The 24,267-nt window shown below is 36.9% G+C and overlaps 1 protein-coding gene across 6 annotated transcripts in view; it reads right to left on the bottom strand.

Annotated features, from left to right (window-relative positions):
• The window catches only part of LOC129748297 (protein gustavus), a 738,224-nt gene that overhangs the window by 3,652 nt on the left and 710,305 nt on the right, over window positions 1-24,267 (bottom strand). The gene's annotated exons all lie outside the window — the stretch shown is intronic.

Here is a 24,267-nt window from a genome sequence, read left to right as displayed (position 1 = left end):
CGCCTACTGAAATTGAAATTTAATTTATGATTGCCATGATTTCATGCCTGTTTACTTTTTAACCGACAATTTTTTTATACTTGAATTGAATAGCGCCTTTCTTTATGCAATGCAATTGCAATGAAACTGCTATAAAAAAAGTTCAAAAATTTCCGTAGATTGATGAAAACATGTGAAGTTAAGAGGGAAACAAAAACAGTAGCTAGACATATTCACTGATCACTCTGATGTCCCATGATTTCTAAGTCTTATCGACTTTCAGTTTCAAAAATTGATGATAATGTTAGTGGTTAATCAATTTCGAGATTAAACCTGCAAATGGGCGATCCCATTTGCGATCCAGATTAGTAAATAAATGAAAGCCCTATGAGCAAAAGGTTTTCGGAAGCTCAATGGGCTTAAGAGATTCTCGGCAGCCCTTTAAAGGCAAGAGATCAGTTGCACGCCTTTGAAGGGCAAGAGGGAATTCGACTGCCCATTAGGGCCGTGGTTATCTGGATTTTTTAAAGATTTGAGTTAAAAATCGACAGCTAGGCGGGTATCAGCCAATGGTTGTCGGAAGAATAATTAAACTAAAATAAATATATTGCCGGGTTTCAGCCGGCGTTGCCAGATTGCAAACCACTCAAGTCCGTAGGTTTGGCGGAAATCGAAAAATGTACTGATTTTGACAAAATGAAACTTGTTGACCTTTTTTTTTTGTTCGTCAGGTAGAATTTTCGTTTATCCGCAGAATCCCTATATTTTTTTCGATAATCCGTAGGAAATGCTGAAAATCCATAAATTTCGAACTTCGATACGTAGCTTCGTAGAAATGCTTAAAATCCGGATCTACAGAGAAATCCGTAGAAATGGCAACGCTGGTTTCAGTTCATGGCATCTGATAGTTAGCCGGGTATATAGCCCATGGCCATCAGGAATAAACAGAAGTCGGTGTCAGCTCTTGGCATTAAAAACGATAACACAAATGATAATAAAAATTAATCAATGATAATCAATAGAGACAAGCTTGTAACATCAGCAATAGCAATCGCTAGAATAACAAAGCTCTCAAGTAGGTATTTAGAGATCGATAATGTTAGGGGAAAATAGGGATGAATCATCCTTCGGGATGAAAATCCCGAGAAAAAGAAAAAAGTTAGGGGAAAATGGGGATGAATAAACCAACTGGTTTAAAATCCCAAAAAAAAAGTTAGGGGACAGTCGGGTAAGACGGACACAGCGGGTAAAACGGACACTTTCAATATTTCAAAATTACTATGTTAGGTACAAATCTAATGATGAGAATATGTTTGCCTAAGTGTAACAACATTTTCGAGACTCTTTGTTAGTTTTTAGCAAGCAAGGTCCCATAATAGTAAACATAACAAACAAAAACTTTGAGGATCCATTGTTTGATGTAATTTTCTCTCCTCTTTAAATGTTCATAACTCGCAAAGTTTTCGAAAACTCCAACAGTTTTCAAAGATAGAGTGTTTATAAGGCTTCTTTTTTAATCATCTGGAGGAAAACCGGTGAATTTCCGTCAAAGGTCTTGAACAACAAACGTTTTGAAAAAAAAAGTTGCTAAGGCGGGTAAGACGGACACCTCAAGGTCGGGTAAAACGGACACATAAGTTTCTCCAGGTATTTTAAATTTTTCATCAGTTTGATCCTCCATATGCCTTCAGAAGACCTTGTCAGGAGCAATTGCCGATCGAAAAGCACTCAACATCTCAAACAGGCCATATAAACTGTAATAAAGCGCCTATAAAATACGGAATTCCGAAACCACACTGTTCTGGACTCGGATCAGTTGGTTTCATTTTGGTTTAAAAGCGTGTTCTTAAACTTAACTCACAAAAATATCTACATTTACAGCAAATTTTGCGGCAAAATGTACCTTTTTTGAACAGTGTCCGTTTTACCCGACCATTTTTGTAAAATGTAATTTGCAAGCACAGTTTTGATGAAGGAATACTAATTCCAGTAGTTAATGCGATAGCAAACAACCTAAACTGCCGATCTGCACGAAAACTGCGATGAAAATGGCAATATCTGATTTTCTATTGCGATTCTATCATAGGGTGTCCGTCTTACCCGACTTTCCCCTAGTGGTTTATCAACCACGAGATGAACCCTGCAAATGGGCCGTCCGGGATTCCACACTATACAACATCAAAATTGACAAACAGTAGGAGCATTGTGTATAAGACATTCGAGTAAAGAGAGAGTTTGAGTTCTAAAATTGAAATAGTAAAACCGAAAAATAGTGAATTCTTCAATAAGACTAGATTTTTTTTTGAAATTCACAACTTATTATTCTATACTTTTAAGGGTTGATTTGGGCATAAGAACACGGTTAAAATTCTACTTTTCAGATTTCACGATAAAGATCACAATAAGATTTAAAATTAAATGATTGGCAAATAGGCATTTTATTCATGTATTCTATTTTTGGCAAATTTATGTCTTTTAATTCACACACTAAGATTTTTTATTCAATTTACAGTACAAAAATTGCTGGAAACGTTCAGCAATCCAATTTTTTGCTGAAAACCAGCAATTTGTTTTCTAACTGATGGATTTTTCAGCAGTTCTTGTCATTTTTGCTGAAAATTTAGTAATCGGTTTTCAAATTGCTGAACTCTCCGGCAATCGGTCTTGTTTGCTAGAAAATTCAGCAATAGAGTTGTCAAGTTGGAGTCTATTCGTTTTCGCACGTTGAAACAAGGTGAGACTTTGTTTTAGAAATTTTGGTTAGATCAATCTATTTTTATTTCCTCTATACTCTAGCAATCAAAAATCAAATCAAGAGTCAAGGGTGAGTTTTTATTGGACAGATAGATATTCCATAAACAGATACTAATCAAAACTCTTTTCAGGTGGCGAATGATCAACACTTAGGGACAAAGCTGCCACCTCAGAGCCAGTGTTTGAACATTGACAAAAAATCATGTTTTTAAAAATAAATACACACACATATAATATAATACATATACACACTATGATATTTTTTCGATTTTCAGCAAAAAATATTGCTGGAAACGTTTAGCAATCCAAATTTTTGCTGGAAACCAGCTAACATGATTTATTTTGCTGACTTTTCCAGCACTTGTTCTATTTTCCTGGTAATTTTCCAGATATTGATCATTATTGCTGGAAAATCAGCAATCGATGTGTCAGATTAAGAACTTCGTTATTTTCGAAAGTAAGCTTTAGGTTTTGCAAAAATAAAGTGATCGAAGTTTGGCAAACTCTTTATTCGGTAAGTAAATTGTTTTGCTATAAATTTAACAACAAAAATGGCAAATATTTTCTTGTTTTTCATGCTTCATAAATTTTTTTCAACACGGACGGACCAGCCGCTAAAAAATGGAGGAAGAACTTTCTTTTTGTTATTTTTTCTGTAGGTTAAATTGTGTTTTGAAAACCATGAATTGTTTTATTGAAAAGCAGGCATAAGTTCATTATTTAGGGAAATATGAATAAAAAGCATTGACACCAACCAATATATACCAAACATTTGTAGGTTTCTTAAAATGCCTCTTTAAAGATTTTTTTTCCTATCAATACATTTTGCTGATCTTTGTAGCATATTCTATATTTTACATATTGCTGGAAAACCAACTGGACAAAATCGGCAAAATTTTGCTGGTTTTTTGCAAAAAAAAACTTTGCTGTGAACACAGCCAGTATTCAATATTTAATTTTGAATTAAAAAAAAATAAATTTGATATTAAATACAGCCGGTATTTTTTTTGTTTGAAAGAAATTGTTGGTTTCCAGCAAATTGGATTGCTGATTTCCAGCAATATGAATTTGTTTTTTTTCAGTAATTTCAATTGCTGGAATTGGTGCTGGAAAGTCAGCGGAATGAAAACCAGCAAAATAATGTCTGGTTTCCAGCAAAAAAAAACTTTAATGTGCTCAATATTTAAGTGGGCGCTTTCAATGAAATTCATGCCATGGCTTTGTTAGGATTTGAAAAGGCTGATGTTTGTTATAAAATAGGCAATGATTTTATTTTGTTTAATTATATTTATACAAAATATCTATTTAAAACAGGCTGCGTTTTGATTCCTCGTTTGTAGTTTAAAATTTGCAATTGAGAACTCGAGTATAATTTTGGATTTAATTTAAATATTTTAAATTTAATAAATTTCATCATAACACACGCTACAGTTAAGAATCCCATAATTTAACTTAAGACTACGAATTTAGATTTAAAGTGGACGAAAACGAACTTGGAAACCTAATGGGATTTTGGAAATTAAAAAATTTTAAAATATAAATTTTGAATTCGGAATTCAGGTTCAATATTTAAAATTAATTGTTTAAAAACATACTTTCTAAAATATTACTAACAGTTTCGTTGATTCTTTTCTGAAAGTTTTTAGGTTGTTGAAAACATAAATTAAATAATGGTAATAATTTCGTCACATGAATTTCTATTGCAAATGACTGTTTAATATGTTTTTTTCTACAAGTAGATCTTAAATAAAAGTTTCTAGTGTATCAAATTTTATTAAAAACACTATGAGTGTTGAAAAAATCTGTTGTACTTCTTTATGCTTAAAGCATTGCATACACAAAGGCGTTTAATTTCTTCTACCGTTAATGGAGAAATATTTGTCTGAAAATTGAGTCAGTAAACGACACTTACGCAAAGGTTCACGAAGCTTTTTGCTCAAATTTACTCGAATTTCTGTTCTAGAATCATTTTCAAAAACAAAAAAAAAGAATTTTAATTAGTTATAGATCAGCTTTTGGACTAGTGTGAACTAAAAGTGCATCAGCCTAGCACTGTTCATTAAATTTTGAACACATTTTGATACCGCTTCTTCTTTACAGAAATCTACTTTTTATCAAATTCTTCCTTAGGATTGGACCCCTCGAGTTGTTTTAGTAGTATTTGCTAAAAAAAACCCAGTATTTTTCGAGGGGTCTTAAGTTCCAGGATATTGAGAGGATTCATGTCCTTAGGTACTTAATTGACCACCTTGGGTTCAAATATCTCCAAATATCTCTCTCTTAATTCGACTCACATCTAATATTTTAAGAAATGATTGGAAAGAAAACGATATTTTCCTGAACTTCCAACTTCTGTTTCCAAGAAAAAAATTAGAACAAAAATCCAAAAAATTAAATCTGAGTATATGGTTCCCAAGCAATAGAAAACGATTTTAAAAATTTATGTATTTTTTATACTCAAGTCATAAATTGCCATCGATCTAACAGTTTTGAGATACGAAAAACATCTTAAGTCTTGTGAGTTGCTTAATTTCACTTAGTTTTTTTTTCGAACCACTGTGTTCTGAAGGAGACCACGTGGCATTTGCTCGGCAGACTGCAATGCAAATGCTGTTCGCACGCATACCAATGTACCTTCGATTCATGGTTCCCAAATAGCGATTTTTGCATTTTCAATGCTTGGATATGACTTTTAGTTAGTCAAATTTTTTATGTTCTCCAACTTATTTCGAAGCTTAATTTGATAGAAACGGTCTTATCATACAACCCAATTAGTATGAAAACTTTTGTGAGTAGTTTTAATTGAATTTTTTGGGAAAACATTAGCCCAAAAATACTTCTTTAATGAACATTTATTTTTTCCAGCTTCCAACACTGGTGGTGTATTTCGATTGAAGTTGTATGCCAAGATAAGGAACAAAATTAGTTTTAAATTTTTATTCAAAACCTAAAAAAATATTTATTCTTTTGTCTTTCTAGTATTTTTTTATTTTTTGCCGAGTTTAACTGTAGGCATGAGTATTTATTGCAAATTTTTCAAGTGAATGTCCGCGTTTGAAATCGAATGTGAATTCAACAGTTGCACTAGAAAAGTAAGTTCATCTGATTTTCATACGGTGATTTCCAACGTAATTGCCTCGGATGCAGATCGAAAAAAAATTACTACTTTAATAAAGTACAAACAATCAAAAAATTCGGTATACACAGATTTGAAACAAATTAATCTCTTCGCAATGAAAATATATTCAAAATTTTTTAAGCTCAATTGGGACCTGAAAAAACATGAAAAGACATGTTGGCATGCCAAGAAAAGGACCATGCCAAAATAGGGCTCACTTACCCTATTCCATGGGTTATTTTTTAAAGCGTTTTTCCCGTGATGCAATTTGAGTCGGGACAGAACTTATTTATCAAATTTTACAGTTAAGCGTGATGAGAGCCGAAAACTCACGTTTTGAATCCGGAGTCAGACTAAGGATGAAATTTTCCAAATTCAAATTTAGACTGTAGAAATCCGTCTCCATATAACAAATTTTATAGTGTCAGGTTCAACGTCAATCTTAATTTCAAATTCTATTGAGATTTCACTCGAAAAAAAATCGGTTCAATTCAAAATTTAGAATAAGTTCCGAGATGGAAGGAATAACAAAACAATATTCAGCTTTTTATCAGCAGCATATTGTGTTTTTGCTGATTTGGTTAATAATTTTCGACGCGCCTTTGATAAACGTCCTAGAATTCGTTTCATTGATTCGTTCATAACTTATTTCTGATACAAGTAGTTGTTTGATTCATCAAAACAAAGCTATAAATAGCATATTATGTCCTTTGCGGAATTAATGAAGCTCGCCACTTTTAAATTTCTGGTCGAACCTTGAATGAATGAATCTGGCTCTGCTGCAACAATGTTTCGGTGGGAAAAAAACAACTAAACCGAAACTCGATCACATGCCGATTGTCCTAGTAAGAGTAGGTAACACTCTACATTGAGGCGCATTGCTTGCGCTGCACTGCTCGGTTGTAAAAGGTAGATGTCCTTGCTAAGAACCCAAACAGTGCAGCAGCCGGTAAGTTATTGTTGGCGGAGGCGGCTCTCCAGCCAGGATTCTCGATTCCGATTGTCCAAGGAAGGTAGATTAATTGCAAGGTTAATGAAGCCCATTTACGGTACATTCGTCATACCTTTCTTAGGCTGCGCGAGGTGGCCACACGCGTGAGGTGCCCACGATTTTTACGCGGCAACGACTCCACGCAACACGTGATCTTCTGGCTGCGACTTTCCTATGGCCAAAGATTGTCAAAACAAAACCCACGATCGAGAACCTTACCGCTGCTGTTCAGGGGTCCACCGAATTGAAAGTTCACCCCGGTAAGCGGGAATGTTTTGATTCAGCTTTCTCGAACTCGTCGTCGCGCAATCGACGACGATCACTTTTGCGCGCTAAGCCCGGTGAAAGAACGTCCGCGTGCGCGCGTACGAGGCCAATCCGTTCAATTCGGTTTTACCCTTCACAAATTTCTGCTCCAAATTCTGAAAGGTAGCTCTTTGACGGTCGCCAATTGCCTGTCCAATCGAAAAAGGGATTGTTTGTTGTTGTTCCTTTCGCCGAACAACAAATTTGGCGCTTTTTCCACGAAAAATAAGAAAAAAAAAATACGCGAAAGTGGGCGCGAGCGCGTTACCGAATCGCGTAACCGGTGTGTGGTGGGCGAACTTCTGGGTGCCAGCAGACCTTGGGCACGACTGCTGGAAAACCGGCTGCTGCTGGCCAATCTTCAAATTCCCTTCAACAATCGGGCAAACGGGGAACGCCAACAGTTATCGCCGTTGGTTTTTGGAACGGTAAAACGGTAATTGAGGTTATCTTTCTGGAGCCCGTTTGTTCCGGGTACCTCGACACCTTCTTGTTAGAGGTTTTGTACTGCTTCCTCTCACCGTTCCCCCTATGAGGTTGCATGAGCGCGCAACCAATGTAAATTTGTTCTGGCGTCGTCGAAGTTGCGGGACGACGACTGATAAGGCTTCATCAACAAACCGAATGGTTTGACCTAGGGCAATGAGCTACGAATTGTTCGGTGCGCGGTAAACAGCAGCAATAACAAAATGCATTCTATTTGCACCTTTTACCTACTTCGTTGGTTGTACTTTCAAAAGCGGGTTCATGGCTTAAATATTGGAACCAAGCTTATCTTTATGGTATTTTTCGTGTTTCAATATGTTCTTCAGTGAACTTTTGAACATTTCTGGTGTTCTACCCACTATTTCTCAATATCTCATTAAGAGATACGGCGTTTTCACGGTACTTATTCTATTCCTTAGTATTTTTGTGGCTCGTGAGATTTTTTGATGAAAATGCATAAGGGAGCTGCATACATTTAGGGGTAAAAAAAACTACAGAAAATTATACTGCCTGAAATTATAAAAATGTTTGGATGGATGAAATTTTAAAATTGACAAACGCGGGATGCAAAACAATCATATTCCAGCATATGGAAACGAGATTTAAAAGGTGAATCTTTGATTTGCAGTTTGATGCATTTAAGCTCAGACTGGTAACTGAATTTCAAAAATATTTATCTAAGACAAATTTGGTGATTGTCCGGAAAATATTTTTACACCAACAGTGTCGGAATAGGATAATAAAAGCAATATAAAGTTTGTAGTTGATATCATTAAGCCAATTCGTCATGCTGTGTAAAGTTTTTAACGGCTCGAAAAATGTAAAATTTTGTACATCTATTGCTCAATTTTTCAAATTTTCTATGAAAATCAAAATCTAAAAAAAAACTTGACCCTGATGTGAGAAACTTTGTCAACATCTTTTCATTATCATAAATGTTTCCTCTATAACATCTAATAAAAATTTAAAAAAAAATCTATTCTTTAGTATATGAATAAAAATTTTACCAGTGCTGTGGTATACAAATGGTGCATCTGGCCCTGCTGTTGCATGATGCCCCGTTTCACGGTTCTTTGAAACTGCGCTGGAGTCTGGAGTCTTCTCTTAGAGCAATCTTACCAGATTGCTTGGTTTCACCCAGACTTGCTCGGATCTTTGATACAAAATTTGGCAAAGACTAGATCCGTCCCGGTTGCAGAATTTCGCTGAAAAAATGCCTTTATTTTACCCGGATTTGTTTACTTCCTTTTCAAAATTAAACAAAAAATTTATATCGTGTTATGTTTTTTAATTTTCCAATTATGCGTTCAAAAACTTTATTTTCAAGCAAACTTTGTCAAATTAATCATGAACGGTTGGCCCAACCCTGATTCGTGCGAGAATTATTCTGTTAAGTCAGAGTCAGAAGTACACTCTAGAGATAAATTTTTCAACAAAATGGTGAACATTCTGTAAATGATTTTCGTACAATATTTTGAGGTTGTGGATGCATCTTAAACATTACAAAATCAGGATTTTTTTTAGATTTTTGAAGGTTGTTTTTATTACCTTATCTTTGACGAATATTTGTTATTCTACACACAAGATAGGGCAGAAACCTTCATGTGGATGTGACGTTGCTCTTTTTTTGGCTTTTTTGTGACAATGTACAATTTTTGAGAGAGCTGTAGGCCAAAATCTTTACATCTTTTGTGGATAAACTCATACTGAATGTCTGAAAGTCATTCAATCACTAAATAAGACAAGTTTTATGACAAAATAATGCCGTTTTTTTTTCTATTGTGCCTTTTCAGCGAAACTTGATAATATGATGATCCATAGCCGTAGAAACGGGAGGGGGAGTTTGGGGATTAAACCCCTCCCCATGAGGGTCCAAAAGCAAGCGAGATATTCTACCCTTTACCGAAAATTTAAATTATTCATCAAATTTTGATGATTCAAGAGTAACAATTTTGAGTCAGAGCTGATGATCAAACCTCTCAAACGAATTCCAGACTCAGAATTCTGCTGAAGTATTTCAAAAAAAAAACACTTGTTGATAGAAGATCATATCTGAGTTTAAAATTTAAAATAAGATTGAATTCATTTCCGAGGCTCTGGTTCCGAACTACTGTTCCAGTTTGCATGATTCGGATTCTGCACTCAGTTTAGGATCTTCGATTTTCGGTTCGAATCATCTTTAGAAAAAAGATGTGGGAAGCTGTTTTAAAATCGTCGTTCAAATTTGGTTTTGCATTTAAGTCAAAATTTGATTCAATAATTTTCTGGATGTGAAAAAAAAATTAGAAATCATCCCGAGTTTTTTGTTTCAGATTCAGATTCTTTAATTCTTCAAAATGGCGAACCAGAATTGAAGACTCAAAATCAGATTCCTAATTCGAAATTCTTATTTTATCACATTACGGGCCGAAAACATCTAAGCCGGAAAACACCAAAAATCGTCATTCTATATCTCATCATCCACTGGAGAAAATTGTATCAAATAAGTACCTGTTGAGTAATCTAAATTTTTGTATTCAATTTTGTAGAATAAAGTTTCATTTTCAAATTCGTTAAATTTAAGTTACCCGATCAGGAGGGAAAAACTAAATTATATCAAGATGAGATATTTTGATACTAATTTTTTCCTATCTAAATGAGTTATTGTTCTGTACTTGTAGGATGTTAAAATATCTCAAATTATATCATAAAATCTATACGATCATAGCTAAATTATATCAATTTTAGATATGCTCCTTTCAAGATTATATCTCGTTCAGAAAGCATAGTTTGATATTGGGCAGAACAAAACCTATCAAAATTATAACTTATCAAGATATGAGTGCTTCGAGAAAAATTACTAGCGGGATGTCAATTAACCATATTATTTGCTAAAACCATGTTCCATTTTTGATTTCCCAAAATTTGGATCCAATTTTAATGTACGGTTTGGGCCGTTGACTTCGATGTCCGTGTTTCAGAAAAAGTTGTACATGTATCAAAATAAGATATAATCATTTTATTTTGGGACAACCCGAAAAAATTCTTTATCATTGAATTTATCTCAACCCCATTCAAGTCTGTCAATCAGAATAAGATATAATTCAGATTGGAGAAACTTAAAATCTAAATTTTTCAGTACTTAATTATAACTGAATCAGATGTAAATATCTTGGTGAGATACGTTTGAGTTATTATTTTGATATGCTCTCCTGATCGGGTATGCTTCTTAGAGCACACTAGCGATAAGCGAAAAAACGTGATATCTCGCATTTGGTCCGCAATGTGTTAATTTAGATTCGCAAGTCGGGTTAAACATAAATAATTGAAATAATAAAATCAGATTTAAATCAAAGATTCTGAAGGTCTGAATTCAGAAAACGTTTTGTGTACATTTCAGCAACCATATAGAAATTCAAATACATATTCAAAGTTTAAATTTGAATTCAGGCTCAACATTTAGATTCTGAATTAATATACCAACAAAACTCAGTTTCAGATTCAGCTCTTGAATGAGTTACACAATCAAATTAATACATTGAGGACCACGAAAAAATTTAAGCCAAAAACACCGATATTCGACATTCTATATCTCGCGTGAGCTTTTACGACGAATGATGAAACATCTTAAGAATTCACAGGAAACTACAGCAAAAGTTATCAAAACAACTTTAAAATATGTATTTTACATATAGAATATGTTCTCCAGGCTACAAATATTCTAAATTGAAGGAAGTTGCAACTAGTTTATGTCAGTTTTTGTATTTTTTTCGTAGTTAAACTGTTTGTTTACATTTAGCTTTATGCGACGTAATGGAAGCTCACGCGAGATATCTCAGAAACCACTTGACCAAATTCTACAAATTTAGTATCTCTTAATTGCCGAAGCTTTTGTGTTTAATTTTGTAAAATTTAGTTTGACGACTAAATTTGTAATGTTTGCGTAATGCTTCTGAATGTAACATATCGCGCAAGATATAATACAAGATACATACATGTCTCTGCATGTGTTAAAATGATCAAAATGACTATTTTGTTGGGGAATCGCAAATATATAGTAGAACTTGAGTTTATTTTGAATGTTTTTTTTAGTAAAAGAAATTGGATAATATTTATAAAATATCTTCTACAGAATTTGAATTACAGAATTGATATTTAATGAAAATATTTTCTGATAAAACATGTAATCTTCCCGTAAAATACTTAACAGAGAATTTTGTGTGTGTATTGACTAACATTTACCTCAAATCTTAAATTTGTATCGAGTTTGGAAGAATTAGATTTAAATCACAAAATTTTAAACTTTTATTGAAAATTTCATTTATCCAATGATCGGATCTCAAGAGTTGGATAGATTTAGCTTATTTGATTTGAGCGTGGATAGATTGTATATGAAATTTAAGGCTTTTCTGAAAAAAAAAAATTCTATGTTGAATTAAAATAATCTAAATTTATAATCCTCCAGATTTTTTTTAAACGAATTCATAGATTTCAATCATCGATGAAAATAAGTTTCCAATTAAACTACTAAAGGATTCCATATACAAATCTAGCTTGAAATTGAAAAGATTTGAGGAAATATAAATATATTTTCTATAAAATGAAATACGAAAAACTTTCAATGTAAAAGAACTTAGTATGAATAATTAAATATTATGTTAAAAATCTGTTTAATTTTTTTTTATTCATGCATTAACTGAGCCAAATTATCTTAAAGAAAAAGGTAACCAAAATCCCCCCCTGAGTTGGTTCTTTGTACGGCCTTGTGATGATCAAGTTGATATCATGATGTGTTTGGTCATTTCCTATATATTTTTCGTAAATTTGTGTTTTTTCCTCTTAAATGTAAAAGTAGGGGCTTCAAATTCTCAGAATATAAAGAAATCACCTAAAAAAATTTGAATCGTTTGGCGTTATTACTTCAAAATCGATCATTTAAGCACTTATACCCTTTTGGTTCTGAGGGCCTCATGTGATTTCTGATCACTTTCTGAAAGAGCAAAATAAATTGCAAATGAGTAAGGTGGGGTAGACTTCGACAGATATTGGTATAAGTAAATGTTTTCTATCTGCATATAAAAAGTTAGCCTAAGGTGACAAGATTGCCCGATTTTACCCGGATTGCCCGCATATTGAATACAAAAAGTGGGAACTGTCCGACCCGCCCCGAATGCCCGAATTTCTTTGAAACAGCCCGGATTTATTCACTTTATTTGGCAAATGAAACAAAAAAAAGTAATTCAATTTTTTTATTTATGCTTCCAAAACGAATTTTTTGAGCAAGTTTTGCAAATATAATCATAAAAGGTTTCTAAGAAGCTAAAAATACAATTAAAAATCTATCAATGAGTTTTGATGGAATTTTTTTAATTTTTTTTCCATATTTTTGTTGAGTAATTTCTGGATTTTAACTGAATTTGCCCAGATTTTACCCAGATTAAAGGTCATAAATTTTAAAATCAAATGCATGGATTTTGTCAGTTATTTTTTTTTTTTAATAAAATTTCCAGGAATTGTCCTGGCAATGCTGAAAAAATTCTGTATGAAAGACTGAAAAAAAAAGAAAAAAAAACATTCAAACATCAAATTTTTCTCATCAATTTACCGACCAGTGCGAAGGTTCAAAATTTACTTTCTTATTTATTGTTTTTCATAAAACTTTTTTGGTGCTGAAAAGCACTTGTTTTGCATTGAACAATTATCAAATTAGGTTTGATATTGTTCTGGCAAATTTTCGCAGGTTCTGGCGTATTAATTCACGCAAATTTCGTTGAAATGTTTGAAGCTGATAAACAATAATTGTTTGGTTGTTCCAAAAGTAGCTTAAATAACAGAATTAGATTTTTAGTAGTTCCCATGGACCGAACAACACTTTTAATTAGTTCAAAATTTAAATTTACGACGGAGTTGACAGACTGGCATTGGATAATCGAGCCGGTGTATTTGATATCGATGTTTACTTTTGAATCTGCTGCAATTAACTTAGAAGACTTAAATTTAGCAATTAAACAACTCAGTTACATTACTCGCTAGTGTTCGCTAATCATCTTAAGTTAAAATTTGAACGATCACAAATCTTTTCGAAAATTACTGGCTTTTTGCTGAACTTTTTTACGATACAGAACACGATACAGAAAACGATACAGCGAATTTCAGTCTTCCTCCCCTAGGTCATTATATAAAAATGTGTTTTCATTTTGATATAAAATCAGCACTGGCCATAATTTCGAATTTTATACAGCGAAATTAACATGTGACTTTAGGCGTTGAAGAAGCGATGCACAGTGCATTGATCAATGTACAAAATTCTAAATTTTATTTTTTTTCATCTTTTCTCACCTTGATTTTTTTTGTTTTTAAGTATAATAATACAATTTTCTCTTATCTAGTCCCTGAAATTTCATCTAACACAGTAGGATTCATTTCTCTACTATAATAATAATTTTTAGTCAATATAAGAAAACGCCTAAGTTTACTCTTTTCAAAGGGTGTCAAAGTTTATCTTTTGGATCAGACCTTATTTAGCTCCTTTGTTTAGGCAAGAGAAAGAGCTTCAGCGAGAAAAACAATCAGTCAATTAATACTTAATCAAAGCTCGACTTGTTGTTTTTCTCTGTAAGTTGATCAAAGTGATAACATTATGTCAAAATTGTTGAAAAGCAGTTAAGATCATCGGTAGGTGTGCAAATCTGCTGGAGTGGTTTAAATATTCAATTTCTTCTAGAAAACTGATGCCATGCCAAAAACTTCTAAAGAAACCCAAGCAGATGGATCCGCGTGACATTTCGAAACCCTCTGCAGCTGGTGTAAATTGAATTTTCCCAAAGTAGCAGTGGTGAACTTTTGGCTAAAAAAAAGCGAAAACCATCTGTCACCATCTTTTAGCGCCTAATTGATTAAACAACGCCAAACAAAAGAAGTTGAACCAAACTTTAACCAAAAAGTGTAAACAGCTGCTATCAGCCGCAGTTTGAGAGGTAGCTGACAACCCGCACGGATCAATTATTCATAAATTGAAGGCGCGCTGTTCAATCCTTGAAAGAAATACGGGCGGGTACAAATTTAAGGCAGGGACCTTCTCGTTCGAGGTGATCCCGCGATAATTGGGATCTGTAATTTTTAATCAATGGCGCCCTCGTAGGGTTCCCAACTGGTCGCAATCGCATTGGTGTGTGACATAATTCTCGCACGAGCCTACCGGTTAGTACCTTCAAGTTTTTGAGGTTATGCTGTTGCCGTTTAACCACACTCTAGAAGAAAAAAACGATATCTAGTTGTTGGTTACTGGTTCATACATTTATGCCATCATCGGTTAAGAGTTGGAGACCGGGTAATTGCGCGAGAGGACAAAAAAAAAATCAACACGATACCAGGTAAACCCGTAGCTGAGCTGCTGAAACAGTAATGAAATATGACAAATTGGTAGAGTTGTTATTTCACAAGATTTCACATATTTGTAGCTCGAAGTCTCGCGGCCAGCCAGCAGCTGGCTGTGACTGAGCACGTTCCGTTTTAAAGTGTATGAAGCTGTCTGTTTAAAGCTCCATCAGGCAGTCGTCAGTCATGGCCTACTAATAGATCAGTTTTTTTTTGTTCATTCAGGGGTTTTAATTTCCATCTGCCGATGGAGTTGCTGTTAAGCGTGTGGTTTTTGTTTAGCTTTCAGTGGTTGTTGCGAACGAGGGGCTCTCCCATTGATAAGAAAACCGACTGCTCCCGTCCTGTAATCGATATATCGACCAGGTCAAGAACCCTGCTGCCTGCCAAGCTGTTTGTATAGGGAAAGTTTGTAGGGAAAAGTTTTTCCCGTTCCGGGTTTGCTTTCTTTGCTGCACCCCCCAGCAGAACGTAATGGCAAAGGGAATTAGGGTGCAGGGTGTCGTTGCAGACATGTACTACACATGGTTTCTCACCCCCTGCTGCCAGGCGGCTTCGATTGTGGAACGCGAGGGAGTTGTGCGCCCACCCGGATTCCGTGGTGGTTCGTGTGGTTGTCCTCAGGTTTGGAAGGGAGTGGAAGGGAGGAAGTGTGCTTACGATAATTTTCCCTGATCGGTCCCAAGCTGGACTCGTGCCACACCACGGTAATTCAAGCGAGCTAGCGAACCGTGTGGGGTGTGTTTTGTTGAGTACCACACAAATGTGCCGTGGCGCTCCTTACGTTTAAAAGTCCGATTGTCGTTGGACCAAGCCCGGACCGATTGAAGGATAAACGATAAACATTCTGGCAGCCAGCAGTCGGTACGCTGCTATACTCCACCAATGATCTATTTTCGGGCTATGCGGCATTTAAAGCGCCGCCGTGCTCTTTAAATTTGAAGCAAGGTCTGTGTTCCCTCAAGGGGCAACGCATTCAGGAAGCCGCACCCCAGCGTTCGGTGCGTTTCTGTTTACGCACTCTCACCCCCTAGTTTGAGGAAGAAAAACGAACCGAAAAAAACTTCAGCCCTCGTACATAAGCGGGGTTGTTGGGCACACGCATATTGGCAGACCCCTCGGAAATGCTTCGAATATCCCGTCACAGGCTTTGCACACCCAGTCGGAAATAAACCGGGGTATTTTATTATTTTATTAGGGTGTGGAAATTTGTCATACAATATCGACCCGGAGTTTCCCTGCTCCGGGGACGAAAAGCTGGCGGAAGATTCCTCCGGCAGTAACCGCCACTGCCACCCTTCGCAGCGTTGTTGATGCGAATCTTCGTTATGTACTTTCTGCCGTCCCGTGTGATCCGATTCCGCGTCCTAGTCCCCGTTGTTCTATGTGCTCCGGGCCAGACTACGGATACGGATGCTGCTGCTGCTGTGTTGATGTTCCTTTCTCGGTAGTTCGCATCAACTGCGCAGGATCCGTCGTCGTCGTCGTCGTCGCCCGAAATGGTAAATGAGATAAAACCATTTATCGAACTGAATCCACGCGTCGCAGGGGCCAAAAGTCGACGTCGGGATGCTGCGGAACTTCTCCCCTTCCCTGTACCCAAGCAAGTTGGTTGTTGGTTGACGATGGTACATAAGGGATGATAGCATATCGCTTTTAAACTCGCTCGAGTTTTCCTTCCTGGTTTTCCACCACGAGGACCAGGGGCCGCGGCGAGGTCTGATGGACGGCCAATCGATAAGTTCTATAGATGCTGGCGTTTTTGCGCTCTTCCTCGAGACTATAATAAGGCGTTGTATGTTTCGATTCCGATTTCTCGGCGCTGCCTAGCTTCATTATGCCAAATCAAACACATCCGATTGATGCCACAGCAGAATCAAGTTGTTTTGTGTCGTGGTGGCATTTGAATGATAAAAAGCTTCCAGCTGAAGCGACCGAGATTCAATTGAAAATTAATTTGACATTTAAACGACCAATCGCAAAGACCACGTGCCGCAGCAGCATCGCGCTTCCAAGCTCAATCGTAGGCAACTTCGATTGATTTTCCAGGAGAATATAACTGGGGAGCTGACGAGGGGTGATTCGAAATAATTGAGCTCGCATTTCCATGTTCAGCGAATAACGGCCGAGCAATCTCGGCAAGGTTGCACTTATTATCTTTCAATTTAAGCGAGTACTACCTACAGCGAACCTGCACTTTTGTTCGCAGATGCTAATTATTTTCACCACCAAAGTGACGCATTACGTTTAGGACTGGTAGTCGCAGATTGTGCTGCGAATTTGAAGGTCCTAGTTCTTGTCCGGAGGACGATGAGGCCGAACTTCTGAGTAGGTACGCTAAAATTGATGACTGTTATTGAGGAAGGAATCGAAACAAAACAAACCATTGATTGGTTCGATGTTCCAATCAAATCTAGATTGAATGCAATCTCATTACAACACTTAATAAAGTTTACGGTTTGAACAACGGGGAAACTCTGCTTATTTCTGGCAGTAGTGTTAGAAAACGCCTGAAACCATACTAAAAAACTGATATGGATTTTTTCTCTCCAAAAACAGTTAATTTTATGCGCCTTTGTGTAGGTGACGATCGGATTAAAAATAAACTTGAGGCAATTAATTAGAACATAAGAATCTTAATATTGATAACAAAAACATTCGCTTTGTACCATATTTAGAAACTTAGCGTGGATTCTAAACAACAAAATCTGATCTATCTTTGTCAGAGTCGATTTTTCAAACATGAAGTGCCCTTGCGGAAGGAAATCGAGATTGAACCAGGGACCATTTCTAGTATCCCTTCTCGATTCTAAGGATTGCCATTAAAAACAGCAATCCCTAACATAACATATGTCGTAGCTATACGACACATTCGAATATAATACCTACCCGTTGCTAAATGTGTTTCGACATTTAATTTAGGGATTAGCGAGTTAATAAATTCGTTCGAATGCGGGTCACAAAAATGAGATATTTATACCCATGCTATCATGTAATTAATCCGCACGTTTTGTAAACTTTTGTTACGATGCCGGTTCTCTGAAGTCCGATGATCATATATTCTCAAACAAAACCGCTTCGACTTTTTTTAGAAAAAAAAATGAATGCCAATCAAAACTAATTTGTTTGGAATTAAAACTCTGAACTCAGACTTAATTTGAAGTTTTTGGGCATGTTGGTGAATTTTATTCTTTGAGAAAGAATATTGGAAATGAAAATTTATAGATGGGTAGAAAGCTTAAAAGAAAGTAATAGGTTTGAAATCCAAATTTGGTCTGAATTTCCAGACCAAATTTGGTCGTATTCCAGACTAAAATTGGTCAGATCCAAGTTCGTTTCCAAACGATTTCCGGCAGGGGTGCCAGGTGTTCTGATTTTTTAGGATTTGTCCTGATTTTCGAGAAGCCGGCCTGATTTTTCAAAAACGCTTGGATTGTCCTGATTTTTTAAACATTTTCCTTAAAATGTCTGTATTTGTCTTGATTTAAAAAAAAATCTAAATTATATCTAAATTAATTGTTAAATGATAAGAACATCGAAAAAATCTTTAATAAAATAGTTTAACCAGTTTAACCAATGAGAATCTTCGGTTCAAATGATATTTAAATGGTGTTTTTCGATATTAACTGCAGGCCAGCCAAGGTTCTTCTCGCTTCAGTTGCATAATTCGAGGCGTCTTCAGCACCTTTATTTCGCCTTTTGTCATGCAATTTATGCAGAACTGCATGTAATGTTTCACCAATTTAGTGGTGTGCTGAAAAATCCTGATTTTTTTTTACGGTATCCTGATTTTTGACAAAACGACTCGGCACCTCAGTGTGGTTAAATTAACATGGGTTGTTATATGGATACGAGAAAGCTTTCTATGATTATTTGGGACTCAAACCTCCTCGATTGGGGAGAAACAAAGGGAGGAGGGGGTCTTCCATACAATTTAATGCATTATTCGATAACGAAATGTTGTTATAGCAGTTCGTGAACCCTCCCCACATTGCAGGGAAAATAAAAACGAGTTCTTAATATCAAATTTAGAACCATTTTTGAAAAAAAAATTAGATTCAGTTAAAAAAAATCATTTCAGAGAATCGATACTTCTTTCGATAATAATATGATGTGAAAGAAGTTTTACAATACCAACCGCGGTGGAACGTTTCGAAACTAGACGACAATTGTTTTTCATCCCGGACAAGAAAAACTGACCGAATTCAAACCAAATCTGGACCGATTTGAACTTTTAGATCTTCGGCGCTACTTTTAGCAAAAGGGAAATGGTTCAGAAAATTTGACGGCAATCGGACGTTTTTCAACTGACAAGCTTTCTTTTGACAGTACTCGGTCCGTTTGTGATAAACGCTCCGATCCGGGTGGCTCCACATCAGAGGTGCCAGGTGTCCTGATTTATCAGGATTTGTCCTGATTTTCGAGAAACCGTCCTGACTTTTCAAAAACTCTCAAGTTGTCCTGATTTTTTGGAAATTGGTCTCTAAATTGTCCTGATTTCCATAAAAACTTCTCAAATTTAATCGAGTTTTTACTTAAACGATAAGGAAATTGAATAAATCTGTAATAAAACAGTTAAACCAATTTAACAGAGAGTAATCTTCGGATCAGATGATATCTGAATAGTGTTTTTCGATATGAACTGCAGGCCAGTTAAGAAGCTGCGTACTGCTGTTGCATAAATCAAGGCGTTTACAGCACCTGTATTGCGCCTTTATGTATGCAATCTAATCAGAGCTGCTTATTATTTCCATCAATCAAGAGGTGTCCTTAAAAATCTTGATTTTTAGTTTCGCGTTGTCCTGATTTTTGACGAAACCACCTGGCACCCCTGCTCCACATGGCAGATTTTGGTCCCGTGCAGAGGTGCCAGTTGTCCAGATAAACTCGGATCAACCCTAATTTCCGAGAGACCGTCCTGATTTTCGCGAGACCGTCCTAATTTCTTGAAATGTCCTGATTTTTGAAAATTGGTCTGGTTAATTTACTGAATTGTCCTGATTTTCAAAAAAACATATGTATGTTAGTTGTTATTGAATTTATAGTAAAATCATCGAACATTATATTTAAATGGTGATTTCCACACAAACTGCCACCGAGGCAATGAACTTATCGCCTCTGTTGCATAAGTTAAGGCGTAAACAGAGTCTTTGATTCACCTTTATCTATGCAATTTAAGCAAAGTAAGTGGTGTCCTGAAAAATCGAGATTTTTCTCTTCATGGTGTCTTCATTTTTGACAAAACCGCCTGGCATCCCTGGTCCCACGTGTTTTGCTTGTAAATATTAGGACTGTTCAATGACTACAAAAATATATCTTGAAAGAAAATTAACTCAAAAATATGTCTTAACGGGTTTTCCTCAAATTTTGTAATTGTCAGGGGTATGTGTTTACAAAATTGAAATCTTCGGGAACTGTCTTTTTATTTCATTTTAAAAAGGAAGCCATAGACATCGATCGACCACCGTGTGAAATCGACAACAACTTTCCACGCCGCTTCACTATCGAAAATCGAATAACGGCGGAAGTGGTTTTTGATAGACCCAAACCTCTGGGAAAAAAAACTGTGTCATGGGGGCATAACCTCAATGTTCTTTTTTCGAGTAAGAGGATACTCTCCTCCAGAAGGAAGCAGACCTCGGGGTTCCGATAATGTTCGAGCATCGATCCTGTATCACATGTTTTTTTACTCTTGGATCGCATCCGCTTACCGCAACATCCGTATTGTCTGGCTGGCTGCGTTCGTTTGCCAGACGAGCGCAACCAGCCGTACTGTAATTCGGGCTGCAAAACTACCGAACGGATGGAGGTCAAATTACACAAAATTATGTTTTGGGTGTCTTTTTTTTCGTTGAGACCATCATGTTTGAGGGATTATCGAGCTGAGCTGCGAGTGGTTTTTAAGTATCGGTTTCAAGTGTGGGACTTCATTTATCGTTTGGGTTGATGACGGCCAGTTTTTTTTTATCATCATTGTTTGGTTTTAGTTTAGCGATCAAGACGTGGGCTTCGAGTAGAGATATACGGCAAATGGCGTCAACAACTCATTAGGAATATTTCACACGCGGAAGATTCCATTCGCTTACAAATATTGACCTTGGCTGGGAGCTGTGTGTGGAGTATTATCGCCTTTGTCATGATCATGTCTCATCATGTATGTATGTAAAACGATCGTCGCGTTGCGGAAGCGAAGATACTGAACACACAGTTCACAAAGACGACCGTGAGGCGGTTTTTTCAACTTCAATCCCTCTTTGATCACCTGTGTGTAACCGAAATGACGGCTGTTGCTGGACGTAACCGTTTTGTTTTTATTGCTGTTAACTGCTGTTGTTGCCTCGCGCGGGCTGCTGCTGGTGGAAGATGATCATGACACCACGCGCTAATAGGTAACCGCTTCGCTTCGCGTCACGTCTTGCCGCGCCGCCTCGCTTCCACCACCCGAAGCGGGAGTATATGTAAATGTGCGATCAACCAGCTGTTCACGACAACATCATTGGCCACATTGTCATGGTCACAAGGGGGTTCGAGTCAGTCAGCGAAAAAAAAGCGACGATTCATTCCATACCCTCGCGATCATTGGTTCGTCGATATTAGCGTTTTTGCAAATTCCATGTGCCCTATGAGTGCTGAAGGCGCGCGATCACACCTTCTCTTCCCGTGTCACCGCATCGTGATCGCGGGCGGCAGCTGAAACCCCATTGCACATACACTCTCAAATTGGCTAAGTGGCGCGGTGGCACATGATCGACCGCAGCTGAAGCGCCGCTGCAAAGTTGTCAGTCGTTATATAAGAACAGAGAGACCGGTCGGTTGTCGTTTCACGATCACATCGCGGGATAGATAAACTGCAACTGCGATCGCAACCTTCAGGCTCTGACGATCGAGCGACGCGGGCCTCCGGTTTGAGGGACGCGCAGGGGCTGTGAACTTTTCATTGAGAGAATTTGCGCCAAAATTTTGTGTACCTATTTGCATAGCGAGATAAGCGAAGAGGAAATCGCGTGAGGCAACTTAGCTTAGCTCCGATTCGGCTTACATCGCACTGTGTAGGAGTACCTTTAAAATTAAACGGAAAAATCTCCGAGGTTCGATTAATCATCGGGAACACAAGCTGCCCGCCCTTCTCTCTGACTCTGTCTCTGGGAGGCAGACGACGACAGACAACGGTTGTGTAATGGGGGCGTGTCGCAATCATTTAAAAATTGTACTCCGAATCGGTTGAATGTCCACCAGGCCGCGCGATCAAGCATTCGCATGGCTGCTGACTCAGGAAAGGTCAGGAAAGCAATTTAAGTAGAGTTCCCTACTACAGCTAACTAGTAGAACACAGAAGCGTACCATTGTGCAGTTTCGAATTTATTTATTTTGGTCCGGCCCAAGGTTTCGTTAATTTGCCGACGACGACGACAACCGACGTAGATCTGTTTTCATGTTTCGGTCACCAAAAGCAGAGCGAGAGGAAAAAAAATCACGGAACACCAAAATGTTTTGTTTTTCGCTTAAAAACAGTACGATTTCCTCGACCACTCACTTGCGGGAAGGAGAACATTTCAATTTGGGTACATTCACTGTGATTTTTTTTGTCCTCAAATTACGGATCCAACAGTTGTGTCCTCAAAATTATCACTTGAATAGCCCTCATATGGCAAAATCAAAACAAAAACAAGTGTCCAAAATCTTCTAAATGGATCCAAGTCCTTTTTCTAGGAAACTAAAACTTTCCAACTGATCATTTCAATAAGGGGCATTATTGGGTGACAATCCCGAAAGTTTACTACACACTTGCTAGATTCCTTAATAAAGGCTAAATATAAGCCGAAACGTTGGACGTTGTGGTTAAAAATCATTTTTAATCACTTAATACACTTAATAGACTTCCTTTAACTATTGGAACTATCTGTTCAAACTTACTCTACACAGGAAAAATTTTTGACTTCTACGTGTCAATGAAACTGCAACCTTTAAAATAAATCAACCTGTACTTAACAAAACCTGTAATTTTAAATTGTTTTCCTTGAAAGTTAACGAAGATCCATTTATTTTTACAGCAAGTGTCCTGTAAAAAAGTTGAACACAGAAAATTAAATGTCACGTAATTTGTTTTTCGACCTGTAAAATTACGGTAAATGTCCTGCTCCTTTTTGTTACAGGACATTCGCGTAATTTTACAGGAAATAATTTTTGCTGTGGAGAGTCCAGAATTTGAGCAGTTTTGAACCATTGAACAGTCTTAATGTTAGAAATGAATTCGGTAATCGAAATTCGAGAGTCTGTATACGGGAATCCGAATACAGGAATCTGAATTTGGGAATTCAGAATGTTACCTCAAATTTAGCGTTTTGTATTTTCACTTTTAAACGTTACTTAGACGAAGACCTACACTTTTTTCATATTTTGAACGTCCTTAGCTACAATTTATTAAAAATATTTTCAGCTGCACGCTATTATTTATAAAAAAAACTGTTGAACAAACTCCAACGCCATCACGTTCCAGAAAACCTCTGCCAACCGCTGTGGTAATTCGCCAAAACTCACCTGGAATAGGAAAAAGAGAGAGAAAAAAAACAACAATTAGTATGATTGTCAGTTGCAATTACTCATGAGTGAATGTCAAATACCAAGAAGGGGGCGCGCGGACAGCGCGCCATTTATCAAACCAAACAGAACCGTAAATTAGTCACCCCCAACCCAATCCAAGACCGGCTAGTTAGCTAGCTGGCTTAAGTCTTTGGTACAAAAGAACCGATTCAATGGCGGCCAACCCGCCGCTGCGTGTGCGTTCGGCAGCAATTGAACAATTGAATTTAGTGTACATGTTTGTAGGAATAAAAATATTGGTATAATGAAACGTCGCCTTCGTCGACGTCGAGTTGACCTTTTACCGAAAAAAAAACAAAAGAACGGTCGCGAGCCGCCATCGAGGGTCTTTGGTCGGGGGGTCCACCCATTGAAATTTATGCAAATTGCAGCGGTGACCCCCAAATGGGACCACGCGCGCGCTTTTTGCAGAGTTTTTATTTAATAAATGGAATGGCTGGAAGTTATTCAATAAGTCAGTTTGACAGAAAATTGTCCTAAAAAATTATACACACTCATCTGGCGCAACCCCTTATAGTGTAGTTTTGACCCGTTATCGGAAAAGACTGGGTTAACTCCTTTTTCATGTAAAGTCCTTGTACCCCTTATAGTGTACACAGCATGTACGTCAAAGCAGAGGTGAAAATTAGTAATGTAAGCATGTAAAATCTACACATTATTTTGGAAGCCCGCTCTG

The sequence above is a fragment of the Uranotaenia lowii genome, chromosome 2 (assembly GCF_029784155.1).
Source record: "Uranotaenia lowii strain MFRU-FL chromosome 2, ASM2978415v1, whole genome shotgun sequence".
NCBI classification, from domain to species: Eukaryota; Metazoa; Arthropoda; class Insecta; order Diptera; family Culicidae; genus Uranotaenia; species Uranotaenia lowii.
The sequence above is the reverse complement of the archived record's forward strand: the minus strand, read 5'-3'. Positions and strand labels throughout refer to the sequence as shown.